The following is a 17,990-nucleotide window of genomic DNA, read 5'->3' as shown; positions in this document are numbered from 1 at the left end:
TGGGCTAGTTCGGTATACGTTTGATTCCACCCTTTCCTTAAATTTCTGAACTTTTGTCTATACGCCTCAGGTACCAATTCGTAAATCCGGAGAATGGCCTCCTTTACTTCGGCATAATTCTCCGCTTCTCCCTCCTCCATGGACAACGCCGCATATGCTCGTTGTGCCTTCCCTTTTAACACACTTTGTAACAACGCCACCCACTGCTCTTTGGGCCACTTCTGATTCACTGCCACCTTCTCAAAAAGCAAGAAATAACTATCAACATCCGTGTCCTCGCACGGAGGTACTAACCTCAACGCCCGACTAACATCAAGCCCCTCCGCTCGGTCTAGCCCTTGATCTCTTCGCTCTTGCCTTAGCTTCTCCATCTCCAAGTCATGTTTCCTCTGTTTCTCTGCCTCTTCATACTCTCTCTCCTTCTCGGCTCTTTCCTTTTCTTTCTCGGCTCTCTCCGTCTCTTTTTCAGCTGCTTTAACTGAATGTCATGCTCTCTTTGCTTCACAGCTCGGTCCTGCTCCCTTTTCACCTCTAACCCCTTTAGCTGGAGCTCATAATCCCGTTTCACCTCTAACCCTTTAGCTGGAGCTCATAATCCCCGTTTCACCTCTAACCCCTTTAGTTGGAACGCCTGCTCCCATTCTTTCTCTTTTTCAGCTGCTTCCAGCTGCTTTACTTTGATTTCCTGCTCCAACCTTAATTTCTCCAACTCTAACTGATCCGTCCCACTCGCTGGTACCCTTTCAGGGATATTTTCCAAATCCTCAGCTGTAAACACCTTCTTCTCAATGTAATACTGAGTTCTGGCCCTTCGCACTTCCCGCTTTTTCATTGACGACCTCAGCTATGTGAGGCTTAACCCCTTCGCCAGATTTACCAAGTCTAATTTGGTGGCCGCCTCTAGCGCCCCCAGAGTCGGGTTTCTCATAAATTCCTCCACGTCCATCTTTGCTGGTTTCCCGTCTGGCTACCCGCGTTCCAGATCCAAGTTTTGACTTACAATCCCGATTCACTGGCCTCCCCATCTGGTGTCAAATCCTGAGACGAGAACCCCAATGTTGTTACGAACCCCGTAACTGGGTCACTTACCAGCAAAGAAAGAGAGGTCCGCTGAAGTCTGATGGTACTATTTTTAAACGTTTTTATTTGTAAAGGGGCGCAAAAGTAAGGTTAATACAAACATTCAGATAATATACATCGTCAATATTCAATCTAAAGCGCGGGTATAGTAATAATCATCAATAAGAAGTAGCTCTATCGTTTTGTCTGGGGGTAAAAATATTGTCCGATGGAAATATAAAAGTCTTTCAAGTTCATGCAGGCTTTTAGCTTTTTGGGGACCGCTGGGTTTCACTTGTTGGAGAGAGAGAGAGATTTTGGTGAGAAAAGAAACTTGCCAGTCTTTTGGACGCAAACCGTTGAATCGGGAACGTGGGTTCCCCGTTGTCAGTTCGAAGTCCTTTTCGGTGTTATCAGCCACCCGTTCCCCAGGCAAGGGGAAACGAACTACACGTGGCTTCCGAATAGCTTCCCGTTATCACGGGAGCGAAGAGCGATGGTGTCTCCTTCTGGTGCGTCGCTAGGGGCTTGCCTCCTGCAGCCCCTTTTTATCTTGACTTGCAGAGTTGTAGATGTCAATCAAGGTGGGGTGATACAATCCCCACCCCACATTGCCCGAGGGTGTACACGTAGCCCTGCTAGCTGGCACGTAGCATAGGGTTGCAATCCACAAAGGTGTCTCCAAGAAACAAAGGTCAAATCCGTTGCGTTGTCTTTCTGAGGATTCTCTCTCATTTCCTGAGTCCAAGACCCAAATTAACAGCGATCTTGCGATTCTCAGGAAGGAGGGGGCTGGGGTCATAACAATACTACAGTGAAAATTAAAAGTTCAAATAATGAAATGTACTGTAAGTTGAACTTTGTATGTTTAACTCTCAATGCATAATTTTGTGTATTTCAGAATATAAATTGTTTTAGAGTAGGCCTAACTGGTCTATACTAACCAAAGGTGAGCACAATGTGTAATCTTATTTATCTGTATTTGCCCATTTCCCTCTAAAACTTGATTGTCAGTGTAAATTTTATGTCTGTATCTGCCTTAATGACTTCCTCTGTCAGCTCATTCTATAAACTAACCACTCTCTAAGTGAAAATTACTTTACTCTTCAGGTCCCTTTTAAAATTTTCCTCTCTCACTTAAACCAATGCCCTCTCGGGTTTGATTTCCCAACCCTGGGAATGAGAATCTCTGCATAAATTACTATTTCCTTACCTAGTAATTTCTCATCCTTTAACTCCCGTTGTTCTATTTTCTGGAGCACGCCTGACCACATGCTTCCCCTGTCCGTTTCTCTGCTGCCTGTTCTGATCTATGTAAACTCAGCACTGTACTACATTTGCTGTGTTTTTCCCGGCTGATAACACACAAATTGTCCCCAGCGTAGACATCAGTAATAGAATCAGCAGAGGCTGAGGGGAGATCTGATAGATGTTTATAAGGTTATGAGAGGCATAGATTTAGCAGACAAACAATGTCTTTTTCCATGGGTTGAAATATTTAATACAAAGGGGGCAATTTTAAAGGAGGTTTTGGGGATAAATTTTTTTACACGGAGGTGGGTGCCTGGAGTGTGCTTCCTTGGGGGGGGGGGGGTGGTAGAGGTAGAAACAGAGTCTTTTAAGAGACACTTAGATAGGCACAAGGATGTGAGGAAAATGGAAGGATACGGACATTGTGTAGGCAGAGGGGATTTGTTAGGTTGCCTATTTGATTACTAATTTACTTGGATTACAACACTGTGGGCTGTAGGGCCTGTTCCTGAGCTGTACTCTTCACTATTCTATGTAGAATCTGAGGGGAGTTGGTGGGAATGTGAAGAGAATAATCTCAGATTGTAGGTTGAGCTTTGGAGAGCTGAGCAGTCTGTATCCATGCTGTGTGACCCAATGGCAGCATGGTGTCTCATTGTGCACATAAGCTTGTGTTAGCTGCTAATTCTTATATTAAATTCCAAAGTCCAAATTCCTCCAACAGCTATCACCAGGCAACATTTATCAAGTCAGGTCACTTTTTATTGTCATTTCAACCATAACTGCTGGTACAGTACACAGTAAAAACGAGATATGGTTTTTCAGGACCATGGTGCTACATGAAACAGTAGAAAAACTACACTGAACTACCTAAAACAACACAAAAAAAAACTATACTAGACTACAGACCTACCCAGGACTGCATAAAGTACACAAAACAGTGTAGGCCTTACAATAAATAATAAACAAGACATTAGGCACAGTAGAGGGCAGAAAGCTGGTGTCAGTCCAGGCTCTGGGTGTTGAGGAGTCTGATGGTTTGGGGGAGGAAACTGTTACATAGTCTGGTCGTGAGAGCCCGAATGCTTTGGTGCCTTTTCCCAGACGGCAGGAGGGAGAAGAGTTTGTATGAGGGGTGCGTGGAGTCCTTCGTAATGCTGTTTGCTTTGCGGATGCGGCATGTGTTGTAAATGTCTGTAATGGTGGGAAGAGAGACCCCGATGATCTTCTCAGCTGACCTCACTTCGTATCAACCCTCAGATCCTCAATCAAATGAAAATGGAGAAAGCTGATCATTGGTTGTTTTCCCGTCTTGTAACTGCACAAGTGATACAGTAAACATTGGGGGAAAAATGTGTGGGAGGCAACAGCACCTATAACTTATATTAGCAGAGCCAGTAGACTTCTGGTTTGCTTTGCCATGTTTGTATGGTTCTTATGCACAGACCTTGAGTTTTAATTTTATTTATTTATTTATCTAGAAATACAGTGCATAACAGGCATCTCCAGCCGCATCTCCCAACAACCCTCAGTTTACCCCAAGCCTAATCACAGAGCAATTCACAATGACCAATTAACCTGGTCTTTGGACTGTGGGAAGAAACTGCAGCACCTGGAGAAAATCCATGCATTTCATTGGGAGGACATATAAGCACCTTACAGAGGACAGGAACCGATCTGACCTTTGGCCTCAGCTCCCATTTTACTCTTTGAATCTCAGTATCCTTGATTTTCCTGTTAATCAATAAAATTAAATGCAGCTTTGAAAACACAGTTTGAGCCAACCTCTACAGTACTCTGAGTGGAAAATTCTGAAGATTCATTATTTGAGGAGAATAAATTTCCCTTCATCTTAGTCTTGAGTGGTGAACAATCTTTTTCCTGAGACTCTACCCTATTGTTCTAGACTTTGGACTAGGAGAAACATTCTTACAGCACCTATCCTGTCAAGAACTTTTAAAATTTTCCATGTTTCAACAAGACTCTCAATCTCTAAAACTTCAGAATGTTTTGGTCCATATCACTCACTGTTTCTTCATATCGTAACCTCACGGCAGGAGTCTTCATTAACCTTCACTACAGAGCCTGGCTATACAAATGAAGGAATTAAACTATATGTTTCTGACTCAAATTGGGTTGTGGGTATAACCTTACGAACCAGTTGGGTTCAGTTGGATCTGGCTAAGTTGTGATTTGAGAAATGAAAAAGAGAGAAAATGAGATGGGTACATGGAGAGAGGCAAACAATGTACATGAAAGAGGTGGAGAGATGGGCTGGGGGACAGGCAAGCAGAGAGAAGGCATTGGGTCAGACTGATCTTACACCTATACAAAACTTTATTTAACTGCACTGCCTCTAAGTTAGTACATGTAGTACTCCAGTTGTGGCCACATTTAAGTTCATAATGGTTAGGCAAAACAGCCTACTCTTATTTTCTATTTACCCCATGTGGTAAACTATGTATATCTGTCTGGACATGCCCCTCTGCTGACTGCTTCTGTGACTCCTCCCACAGACCCCTGTATAAAGGCGATTGGGGCACTGCTCCTCCCTTAGTCTTCGACATGTCATGCTCCCTTTTCACTGTTAATAAAAGCCTATCGTTCACTTTCAGTCTCCTAGAGTTATTGATGGTGCATCACCCCACAATAAGGACCAACATTTAATCTGCCAATTGAGTACAGCACTTGCAAAGACTAATCTGACCTTTGGCCTCAGCTCCCATTTTACTGTTTGAATCTCATTATCCTTCATTTCCCATTGATCAATAAAATTAATTGCAGCCTTGAAGACACTAAATGATGCAACCACTAGAGTTCCTCCATGCTAACTTTCTGCAATCCTAGCTGCACTGCACATTCTTTGTAACTGCAACACCATTATATATTATGCATTCACTTTTTTAAAAAATCACCTTGATGTAATTGCGTATGGCATAGTCCACCTGGGTGGTATGCACAACAAAAGCAACTCATTGTATCTTCACACATGTGACAGATCGTTTGTTATGTGCCATGTCTATGATGTGCGAGATCATGATCTTTCCATGACCGTGGTTGTTCTTGGAAAACTTTTCTACAGAAGTGGTGTGCTATTGTATTCTGGGCAGTGTTTATACAAGACAGGTGACCCCTACCATTATTAACATTCTTCAGCGATTGCCTGGCATCAGCACTTGTGATATGCACCAGCTTCTCATATAACCATCCATCACCTGCTCCCATAGCTTCACATGGCCCTGATCGGGGGGCTAAGCAGGTGCTACACCTTGCCCAAGGGTGACCTGCAGAGTAGTGGAAGGAAGGAGTGCCTGACACCTCCTTTGGTAGAGACGTATCTCGACCCAACACGCAACTTGTGGCAGTAATAAACCAATATTAATGATCTTGTAAAAGGATTTATCTGAACAATAACCTTTATCAAAATTAGAAATGGGATTTCTAGAAATCTAGAATAATGACAAAAAAGTGTCAGAAAGTCTCAGCAGCTCAGGCAACATCTGTGGAATGAGAAACAGTTAATTTGTCAGCTCTGGGATTCTTTGTCAGAACTGGGTATTTCACGAGTACACTTCTGACAAACAGCATAAAAGGACAGAGATAAATTTTCCATCAGTCATGTTTGATTCCTATTTGGTATGTACTAAGATGTGATTGTAAAACAAAATCAGAATCAGGCTTATTATCACTGTCTTACATAATGTAAAATCTATTCCATCAGTATGTGGACTTTGCAACGAGGGGGGAGAACATGTTGATCCTGGTTTACAGAGGCAGAGTCCCACCCCTACTTCGGATACTCAGACCACATCTCTGTTATGCTAATCCCAGCATACAGATCGCTCGTCAGGCTCTCCAGACCAGTTCAGAAGCAGGTGAAAACCTGGCCAGCAGGAGCCATCTCTGCTCTTCAAGACTGCTTTGAGCACACTGACTGGCACATGTTCAGGGAGGCTGCAACCGATGGCGACTCTAACAACTTAGAGGAGTACACGGCATCCGTGACCAGCTACATCAGCAAGTGCGTGGATGATGTTACTCTGTCCAAGGCCATCACTATACGCGCTAACCAGAAGCCATGGATGACCGCAGAGGTGCGTGCGCTGCTGGGGTCCCGCGACTCCGCCTTCAGAGCAGGCGACAAGGCAGCTCTAACAACAGCTTTTTTAATAGTTATCAGACCACTGGAAAATGATGCTGTAAAAGTAGTAGTAGAGGACAAGGAAAGGTCTGATGCACTGCAAAATACTTATTGCATCAGTCTTCACTGTCGAAGACACTAGCAATATGTCGGAAGTTCGAGAGTGTTGGCAGTTGCTATTACTGGGGAAAAGGTGCTTGGGAAGCTGAAAGGTGTGAAGGTAGTTGAGTTACCTGGACCAGATGGACTACAGTCAGGGTTCTGAAAGAGGTAGCTGAAGAGATCATGGAAGCATTAGTAATGATCTTTCAAGAATCAATAGATTCTGGCGGCATGGTTCAAGAGGACATGAAAATTGCAAATCTCACTCCGAGAAGGGAGAAAGGAAATTATAGGCCAATTAGCCTGACCTCAGTGTTTGGGAAGATGTTGGATTCAATTGTTAAAGATGAGATCTCAGGATACTTGAAATAGGCTAAAGTCAGCATTATTTCCTTAAGGGAAAATTTTGCCTCACAAATCTGTTGGAATTTGAGGAAATAACAAGCAGGATTGACAAAGGAGAATTGGTGTACTTCGATTTTCAGATGGCCTTTGACACATGAAGCTACTTAACAAGACATGAGCCCGTGGTATGAGAGGAAGGATACTAGCTTGGATAGAGCAGTGGCTGATTGGCAGGAGGCATAGCTTTGGAATAAAGGGAACTTTTTCTATTTAGCTTGTGGTGTACTGCAGGGGTAGGGGTTTGGATCACTCCTTTTTACATTATATGTTAATAACTTGGATTATGGAACTGATGACTTTGTGGCCATTTGTGGATGATATGAAGATTGGTGGAGAGGCAGGTAGTGATTAAGAAGCAGGGAGACTTAGATCAGGAGAATGGGCAAAGAAGTAGCAGATGGAATACAGTGTCAGGAGTGGATGATTATGCACTTTGGTAGAATGAATAAAAGTGTAGACTGTTTTCCAAACATGGAGAAAATTCAAAAACCTGAGGTGCAAAATGACTTGGGAGTCTTCGTGCAGGATTTCCTAGAGGTTAACTTGCAGACTGAGTTAGTGGTGAGGAAGGCAAATACAATGTTAGCGTTCATTTCAAGAGGACTAGAATAAAAAAAAAACAAGGATGTAATGCTAAGACTTTATAAGGCACCGGTGAGGCCTCACTTGGAGTGACACGAGTAGTTTTGGGCCCCTTATCTAAGAAAAGGTGTGCTAACATTGGTGAGGGTTCAGAGGAGGATCACTAGATCGATTCCAGGAATGAAAGGGTTATTGTATGAGAGTATTTGATGGCTCTTGTCATGTACTCATTGGAGTTTAGAAGGGTGGTTGGGGGGGGTGGGGGTTGAGGGGAGTAATCTCATTGAAGCATATCAAAAGTTGAAAGGTCTAGATAGAGTGGATATGAAGAGGACATTTTCTATCGGCTGTATAGGATCAGAGAGAAGGTACAACCTCAGAATAGAGGGGGCACAGCCTCAGAATAGAGGGAGATTCCATTTAGAATGGAGATGAGGAGGAATTTCTTTAGCCAGAGAGTGGTGAATCTGTGGAATTCGTTGCCACAGGTGGCTGTGGAGGCCAAATCATTGGGTGTATTTAAGGCAGAGATAGACAGGTTCTTCATTAGCCAGTGTGTGAGAGGTGATGGGGAGAAGGCAGGAAAATGGATTAGAGAGAGAAAATGGATCAGCCATGATGAAAATGGCAGAGCAGAGCAGACTTTGCTCGGCTGAATGTCCTAATTCTGCACATACATCTTTTGTTCTTATTATTGAATTCTAAAAAAATTCCTACATACCATAGTTTGGAAGGTGGCCCATGTTAAGCCAAAGGACCTGGTTATTCCTTTCTCAATAATGAATCAACACAGAAGTGTACTTCAAGATGTTACATCAAGCCACATTCTCTTGGTTCATTGCCCTGGTTTCTACATTTGGCTTCAGAAACTGGAAGTTGTTTTTACAAGAGCAGTGGCAGATGGAATACAGTGTAGGAAAGTGTATGGTCATCAATGCAAGAAGATCACTGCTGTGAGCTTAACACCCCAAGATACACAGCAGACCAAAAGGACAGGCAAGCGGGAAGAGTGGCTGTGGTGGCTTTATTGCTAACAATGAAATCAAATCCTTAGAAAGAGGTGACATCGGATCAGAGGATGTAGAATCCCTGTGGGTAGAGTTAAAGAAACTGCAAGGGTAAGAAGACCCTGTTGGGAGTTATATTCCCAACAGTAGCCAGGTTGTGGGGTACAAATTAATAAGGAAGACAGAAAAGACATTTAAAAAAGGACAATGTTATGATAGTCATAGTGGATTTCAATATGCAAGTAGATGTGGAAAAACAGGCTGGAACTGGATTGCAAGAAGGAATTTGTATAATGCCTATGAGATGGCTTTTTAGAGCAGCTTGTGGTTGAGCCCACTAAGGGAATGGCAATTCTTGACTGGATGCTGTGTAGTGAACCAGATTTGAATAGAGAATCCTTCAGAGGTAGTGATCATATTATGATAGAATTCACCCTGCAGAATTTATCTTAAACTTCCGGTTTAAGATGGCCCGGCTGAAGATGGGCGACAGCTTACTGGCAGTTCATAAAGCAAGAAATGCAATTAAATGCTTTATTAATAACACTTTTCTGTGGAAAAGTGTAATATGCAATCACCACACCGCAAATAACGAAAAGCTGAACAAAGGTGAAGCTGACTCCAGGGTCGAGGTGTAATGCAAAGTCAAAGCGAGGTAGAGGAGAAGTGATTGGAGTGAGGTGGAGACATGTTCAAGCCAGAGTTGGAGCAAGTGGAGCGGAGAAAAACTTGAAGCAGAGGAGTTTCGGAGCACTTCCACCTAAATCGAGAGCGAGGTCTGATTGATTTAAGCGCTGGGCCGATTTGGAAAGGTCGGGGATGGGCCAGAATGTGGAGACAATAGACAATAGACAATAGGTGCAGAAGTAGGCCATTCGGTCCTTCGAGCCTGCACCACCATTTTGAGATCATGGCTGATCAATTACTACCAATACCCGGTTCCTGCCTTGTCCCCATATCCCTTGATTCCCCTATCCATAAGATACCTATCTAGCTCCTTCTTGAAAGCATCCAGAGAATTGGCCTCCACTACGTTCCGAGGCAGTGCATTCCAGACCCCCACAACTCTCTGGGAGAAGAAGTTTTTCCTTAACTCTGTCCTAAATGACCTACCCCTTATTCTCAAACCATGCCCTCTGGTACTGGACTCTCCCAGCATCTGGAACATATTTCCTGCCTCTATCTTGTCCAATCCCTTAATAATCTTATATGTTTCAATCAGATCCCCTCTCAATCTCCTTAATTCCAACGTGTACAAGCCCAGTCTCTCTAACCTCTCTGCGTAAGACAGTCCAGACATCCCAGGAATTAACCTTGTGAATCTACGCTGCACTTTTTCTACAGCCAGGATGTCCTTCCTTAACCCTGGAGACCAAAACTGTACACAATACTCCAGGTGTGGTCTCACCAGGGCTCTGTACAAATGCCAGAGGATTTCCTTGCTCTTGTACTCAATTCCCTTTGTAATAAAGGCAAACATTCCATTAGCCTTCTTCACTGCCTGCTGCACTTGCTCATTCACCTTCAGTGACTGATGAACAAGGACTCCTAGATCTCTTTGTATTTCTCCCTTACCCAACTCTACACCATTCAGATAATAATCTGCCTTCCTGTTCTTACTCCCAAAGTGGATAACCTCACACTTATTTACATTAAACGCCCTGCCAAGTATCTGCCCACTGACCCAGCCTATCCAAGTCACCCTGAATTCTCCTAACATCCTCATCACATGTCACACTGCCACCCAGCTTAGAATCATCAGCAAATTTGCTGAAGTTATTTTCTATGCCTTCATCCAAATCGTTAACGTAAATGGTAAACAGCTGTGGTCCCAATACCGAGCCCTGTGGCACCCCACTAGTCACCACCTGCCATTCCGAGAAACACCCATTCACCGCTACCCTTTGCTTTCTATCTGCCAAACAGTTTTCTATCCATGTCAATGCCTTCCCCCCGATGCCCTGAACTTTGATTTTACCCACCAATCTTCTATGTGGGACCTTATCAAATGCCTTCTGGAAATCGAGGTACACTATATCCACTGGATCTCCCTTGTCTAACTTCCTGGTTACATCCTCGAAAAACTCCAAAAGATTAGTCAAGCATGATTTACCCTTGGTAAATCCATGCTGGCTCAGCCCAATCCTATCACTGCTATCTAGATATGCCACTATTTCATCCTTAATAATGGACTCTAGCATCTTTCCCACCACCGATGTCAGGCTGACAGGTCGATAGTTCTCTGTTTTCTCCCTCCCTCCTTTTGTAAAAAGTGGGATAACATTAGCCATTCTCCAATCCTCAGGAACTGATCCTGAATCTAGGGAACATTGGAAAATGATTACCAATGCATCCGCAATTTCCAGGGCCACCTCCTTTAGTACCCTAGGGTGCAGACCATCTGCACCTGGGGATTTGTCAGCCTTCAGTCCCATCAGTCTTCTCATCACCGTTTCCTTCCGAATGTCAATCTGTTTCATTTCCTCTGTTACCCTATGTCCTTGGCCCATCCATACATCTGGGAGATTGCTTGTGTCTTCCTTAGTGAAAACAGATCTAAAGTACTCATTAAATTCTTCTGCCATTTCTCTGTTTCCCATAACAATTTCACCTAATTCATTCTTCAAGGGCCCAACATTGTACTTAACTATCTTCTTTCTCTTCACATACCTAACAAAGCTTTTGCTATCTTCCTTTATATTCCTGGCTAGCTTGCGTTCGTACCTCATTTTTTCTCCCCGTATTGTCTTTTTAGTTAAGTTCTGTTGTTCCTTAATAACTTCCCAATCATCTGTCCTCCCACTCACCTTAGCTCTGTCATATTTCCTTTTTTTAATGCTATGCAGTCTCTGACTTCCTTTGTCAACCACTGTGGCCTCTTTCCCCCCTTTGAATCCTTCCTTCTCTGGGGGATGAACTGATTTTGCACCTTGTGCATTATTCCCAAGAATACCTGCCATTGCTGTTCCACTGTCTTTTCTGCTAGGCTATCCTTCCAGTCAACTTTGGCCAGCTCCTCCCTTACGGCTCCATAGTTTCCCCTGTTCATCTGCAACACTGACACCTCTGAGCTGCCCTTATCCTTCTCAAATTGCAGATAAAAACTTATCATGTTGTGATCACTACCTCCTAATGGCTCCTTTACTGTGAGATCGCTTATCAAATCCTGTTCATTACATAACACTAAATCCAGAATAGTCTTGTCCCTGGTCGGCTCTCGTACAAGCTGTTCCAAGAATGCATCCTGTAGGCACTCTACAAACTCCCTATCCTGTGGTCCAGCACCAACCTGATTCTCCCAGTTCACCTGCATGTTGAAATCCCCCATAACTACTGCAACATTACCTTTGCCACATGCCAATGTTAACTCCCTATTCAACTTGCACCCAATATCCATGCTACTGTTTGGAGGCCTGTAGACAACATCCATTTGGGTCCTTTTGCCCTTACTGTTCCTCAGTTCTATCCACACAGACTCTACTTCTCCTGACCCTATGTCCCCCCTTGCAAAGGACTGAATCTCATTCCTCACCAACAGGGCCACCCCACCCCCTCTGCCCACATTTCTGTCCCTATGATAGCATGTATACCCTTGTACATTCATTTCCCAGGTCTGATCTCCCTGCAGCCATGTCTCCGTTATCCCAACAACATCATAGTTACCCATTCGCACCTGGGCTTCAAGCTCATCCACCTTATTTCTGACACTTCGTGCATTCAGATATAGAATTTTTAGCCCATTTCTCCTCTCTCTGTTTGAATCTCTGCCTATCGTGCTTAACCCAGCTCCCCGAACTCTCATCGGGCTATACGCCCCTAGAATTTTGTTGTCCTTCCTAAATTTTCTCATTCTTTCAACACATTTAACTCCATGTTCCATCAGACCATCCCTCTGTACATGAGTCCTCCTTATCACTTGTTCCGCCCCACCTTCCTCTACTACACACTTAATATTCCGGAACCGTGTAGTCCACACCTGTCCTTTATTCTTCCTCTCACTATCCTCTCTCACATTCTGGATCCCCGCCCCCTGCAAATTTAGTTTAACCCCCCCCAAGAAGCACTAGCAAACTTCCCTGCAAGAATGTTAGTACCACTCCAGTTCAGGTGTAAACCGTCCCTTCGGAATGGATCCCACCTTCCCTGGAACAAAGCCCAATTATCTAAAAACCTGAAGCCCTCCCTCCTGCACCATCCTCTCAGCCACGTATCATACACAATCAATACCCGTTCCGGCCCTCTCCCCATATCCCTCGACCCCGCTATCTATAAGAGCTCTAACTAACTCTCTCTTGAAGGCATCCAGAGACTTGGCCTCCACTGCCTTCTGGGGCAGAGCATTCCACATATCTACCACTCTCCGGAGTCAACGGGGCCTGGGTCCTAGCGTGGGGAACAACCTGATGTTTGGATGATCTAAGTGCCAGACCAGATGGTTTAAAAAGGCAGAGTGTTGGGACTGGAGGCTAGGGTCAGGCTGGTTCTGCTTGCTGCTGCATGAAATTTACTCCACTCTCTACTGAGGCTGAGGCTGTGGGCCTGCTCTGGGTTTCATGTCCGCTGGCTTCGTGTCTACGGATTCATTTTCGTTCTCAAAGGCGTTGCTTGCTTTTATTGGTTGCACAATTTGTGTCTTTCTGCATTTTGGGTGCTTGTTGGTCTTTTTAAACTTGGGTTTTTTCAGATTTCTTGTTTTGTGGCTGCTTGTAAGGAGACAAATCTCAAGGTTGTATGACTTACACATACTTCAATAATGAATATATTTTGAACTTTGAAAGGGAGATCTAAATTAGATCACAGTTCAGCGAAGGAGACTACAGAGGCATGAGAGAGTAGCCAGCCAGTTTTTTGGAGGAGGATGCTAGCAGGGATGACCGTGGAACTGCAATGGCTCTGGTTTCTGTGAGTAATTTGGAATCAGGATTGGTTCATTGCAAAGAAGAAGTATTCTAATGGAAGGATGAGGCAACCATTGCTGACAAAGGAAGTCAAAGTGGGGTGTGAGACAATTGGGATGCTTTTAAAAACCAATAGAAAGCAACAAAATAGCCATAAGGGGAGAAAAGACCATAAGACATTGTGGTAAACTATGTGAATACCTGTCTGGACACGCCCCTCTGCTGACTGCTCCTGTGGCTCCTCCCACAGACCCCTGGATAAAGGCGATTGGAGGCACTGCTCCTCCCTCAGTCTTCGAAATGTCGTGGTCACGTTTGCAGCTAATAAAAGCCTATCTTTTGCCTCCCGTCTCCGAGAGTTATTGATGGTGCATCAATTTTATTAGCTGCAATTTTAAACCATGGAGAGCATTTTACGACCGGACTGGTTTGACATTGATCCACAATCTCCCGAAGCAGCTATTGCCTTTAAAGTCTGGCTTGCATGCTTCCAATCATACTGCGAATAGATTCCCGTGACTGAGCCTGCCATCATGCACAAAGTTCTGCTTTCCAGGGTCAGTCCGCGGATATACTCCCTTATCAGAGACCTGCCGACCTTCCAAGGGGCACTGGACACCCTCAAAAGACAGTACCTGCGGCCGGTGAACACAGTCTACGCAAGACATCGCTTAGCGACACGGTGGCAGTGGGTCAGAGAGTCGAGCGCTGAGTTTGTCTGGGCCCTACAGACACTTGTGCGGGCCTGTGACTGCAGGGGACTGACAGCGGAACAGCATGTGGAGCTCCTGGTACGAGACGCCTTCGTTACGGGGATCAGGTCAGTGTACGTACGCCAGCGGATGCTGGAAAGCGCCAATCTTACTTTACAGTCGGCGATCGTGCTGGCCGACACACTGGAGGCTGCTCTGCACAACGCTGACACTGTCCAGCCGCGCAATCTCCCGCCGGCCCCGTGGACGTTGCAGATCCCGCCACCTACCGGCGAATCGACCACAGCTGCTGCCACTCGCGAGTCCGTGAACTCCCCGCAATCCTCCATGAACTCCCCGCAACCCTCCGGCGAATCGACCACAGCTGCTGCCACTCGCGAGTCCGTGAACTCCCCGCAACCCTCCATGAACTCCCCCCAACCCTCCGGCGAATCGACCACAGCTGCTGCCACTTGCGAGTCCGTGAACTCCCCGCAACCCTCCATGAACTCCCCCCAACCCTCCGGCGAATCGACCACAGCTGCTGCCACTCGTGAGTCCGTGAACTCCCCGCAACCCTCCATGAACTCCCCCCAACCCTCCGGCGAATCGACCACAGCTGCTGCCACTCGTGAGTCCGTGAACTCCCCGCAACCCTCCGGTGAATCGACCACAGCTGCTGCCACTCGCGAGTCCGTGAACTCCCCGCAACCCTCCATGAACTCCCGGCAACCCTCCGGCGAATTGACCACAGCTGCTGCCAGTCGCAAGTCCGCGCAGTGTTACTTCTGCGGACTCAAAAAGCACCCCCGAAATCGCTGCCCGGCCTGAAAAGCTACCTGCTCCAGCTGCGGAAAGAAGGGCCACTTCGCCAAGGCCTGTAAGTCCAAACCACGAGCAGGGTCGAGCAGCGCCGCGTGTGAGGCATGGGGGTCACCATCATGGTCGCCGCCATCTTGCCTGCCCGCCTTGTGCGAGGCATGGGGGTGGCCATCTTTGTCGGCGTCACCTCGCCCCGCCTCCGACCAACGGGTGCTTACCGGGCACCAAGACGGCGATTCAACTCTGGCCTCCGTAACCCTCGACCAAAGTGCCCCACACTGGCTTACAAGGTCAATGACGGACATCCTGGTGGAGGGGCACAGGACCAGCTGCCTGTTTGACACGGGCAGCACTGAGAGTTTTATTGACCCGGACACGGTGCAATGCTGCGGACTCGTGACACAGCCGGTAAGCCAGAGGGTCACCATGGCTTCTGGATCGCATTCCACAGACATCCGGGTGGGTTGTGTAGCGACATTGATGGTGCAGGGCACAGAATATCGGGACTTTGCGTTACTGGTCATGCCTCAACTGTGTGTGCCTGTGCTATTGGGGCTCGACTTCCAGAGCCACCTTGAAAGTGTGACAATGCAGCATGACGGGCCCCTCCCACCACTCACTGTCAGGAATCCTCAGTTTTGTGGAGCTTCGTCATATACCCCACTACTGACCACACACACACACCGAACCACACATCTAGGAGATCTAGGAGATCTAGGCCTCATATGGAGCCAGTGATCATTAATGGAGAATGTGTGGAGCAGGTTAAGACCTACAAGTATCTGGGAGTACAGTTAGACGAGAAGCTAGACTGGACTGCCAACACAGATGCCTTGTGCAGGAAGGCACAGAGTCGACTGTACTTCCTAAGAAGGTTGGCGTCATTCAATGTCTGTAGTGAGATGCTGAAGATGTTCTATAGGTCAGTTGTGGAGAGCGCCCTCTTCTTTGTGGTGGCGTGTTGGGGAGGAAGCATTAAGAAGAGGGACGCCTCACGTCTTAATAAGCTGGTAAGGAAGGCGGGCTCTGTCGTGGGCAAAGTACTGGAGAGTTTAACATCGGTAGCTGAGCGAAGGGCGCTGAGTAGGCTACGGTCAATTATGGATAACTCTGAACATCCTCTACATAGCACCATCCAGAGACAGAGAAGCAGTTTCAGCGACAGGTTACTATCGATGCAATGCTCCTCAGACAGGATGAAGAGGTCAATACTCCCCAATGCCATTAGGCTTTACAATTCTACCGCCAGGACTTAAGAACTTTTTAAAAGCTATTATTAATGCTTTTTGAGATAGTGATTTAGATGCATATCATATTTTTTACTGAGTTAAGTATTGTATGTAATTAGTTTTGCTACAACAAGTGTATGGGACATTGGAAAAAAAGTTGAATTTCCCCATGGGGATGAATAAAGTATCTATCTATCTATCCCACCCAGCACCATGCTGACAGCTGCGCTACTGACACCACTTGCAGCCTCTCCACCCTCAAGATCCCTCCCCCACCGCTGTTAGCCAACCTGACCCCCGACTGTAAACCTGTGGCAACTAAAAGCAGGAGGTACAGCGCGGGGGACAGGGCCTTCATTCAGTCGGAGGTGCAGCGGCTGCTCAGGGAGAGGATCATTGAGCTAAGCACAAGTCCTTGGAGGGCCCAGGTGGTCGTTGTTCGGACCGCGCAGAAAAATAGGATGGTCGTGGACTATAGCCAGACCATCAATAGGTTCACGCAGCTTGACGCATACCACCTACCTCGCATCGCGGATATGGTCAATCAGATAGCTCACTACAAGGTGTACTCCACCATAGACCTGAAATCCGCTTACCATCGGCTCCCCATCCGCCCGGAGGACCGCCCCTACACCGCCTTCGAGGCGGGCGGCAGGCTCTATCACTTCCTGTGCATCCCCTTCGGTGTCACGAATGGTGTCTCTGTTTTCCAGAGGGAAATGGACCGGATGGTGGACCAGTGCTAACTGAAGGCCACATTCCCATATTTGGATAACATCACCATCTGCGTCACAATTGGCAGGATCACGACACCAACCTCCAATGAATTTTCCAAGCGACCAAAGCTCTTAACCTCACCTATAATAGAGACAAGTGTGTGTTTGGAACCACCTGACTTGCTATCCTTGGATATGTCGTGGAGAACGGGGTCATTGGCCCTGACCCCGACCGTATGTGCCCCCTATTGGAATTCCCTCTCCCCACCACCCGCAGAGCCCTCAAACAGTGCCTGGGCTTCTTTTCCTATTACGCCCAATGGGTCCCTCACTACGCAGACAAGGCCCACCCCCCGGTCAAGTTCACCGCATTTCCACTCTCAGCCGAGGCCCGCGCGGCCTTCAGCCGCATTAAAGGGACATTGCCAAAGCAACGATGCATGCGGTGGACGAGACCATTCCCTTCCAAGTAGAGAGTGATGCCTCTGATTTCGCATTGGCTGCTACCCTCAATCAGGCAGGAAGGCCAGTAGCATTCTTCTCTCATACCCCTCAGGGCCCTGAAATTCGGCACTCCACGGTGGAGAAAGAAGCCCAGGCCATAGTGGGAGCTATTAGGCACTGGAGGCTCTATCTCACCGGCAAAAGGTTCACCTTGCTGACCGACCAGCGCTCAGTTGAGTTCATGTTCAGCAACCAACAGCGGGGCAAAATCAAAAATGATAAAATTTTGCGGTGGAGAATAGAACTCCCCACCTACAACTATGACATCCTGTACCGGCCTGGAAGGCTCAATGAGCCCCCTGATGCCCTATCACGGGGAGCATGTGCCAGCGCGCAGCTCGACCGGCTATACGCCCTCTAAGCAGATCTTTGCCACCTGGGGGTCACCCGACTCTACCATTTCGTGAAAGCCCAGAACCTGCCGTACTCCCTTGAGGAAATCAGGACGATGACCAGGGACTGTCAAGTCTGCGCTGAGTGCAAACCGCACTTCTACCGTCCTGAAAAGGCGCAACTTATCAAGGCCACCCGCCCCTTTGAGCAACTGAGTGTCGACTTTAAGGGCCTCCTTCCCTCCACCGA

The sequence above is a fragment of the Hemitrygon akajei genome, chromosome 12 (genome assembly GCF_048418815.1).
Source record: "Hemitrygon akajei chromosome 12, sHemAka1.3, whole genome shotgun sequence".
Lineage (NCBI taxonomy): Eukaryota > Metazoa > Chordata > Chondrichthyes > Myliobatiformes > Dasyatidae > Hemitrygon > Hemitrygon akajei.
The sequence above is the reverse complement of the archived record's forward strand: the minus strand, read 5'-3'. Positions refer to the sequence as shown.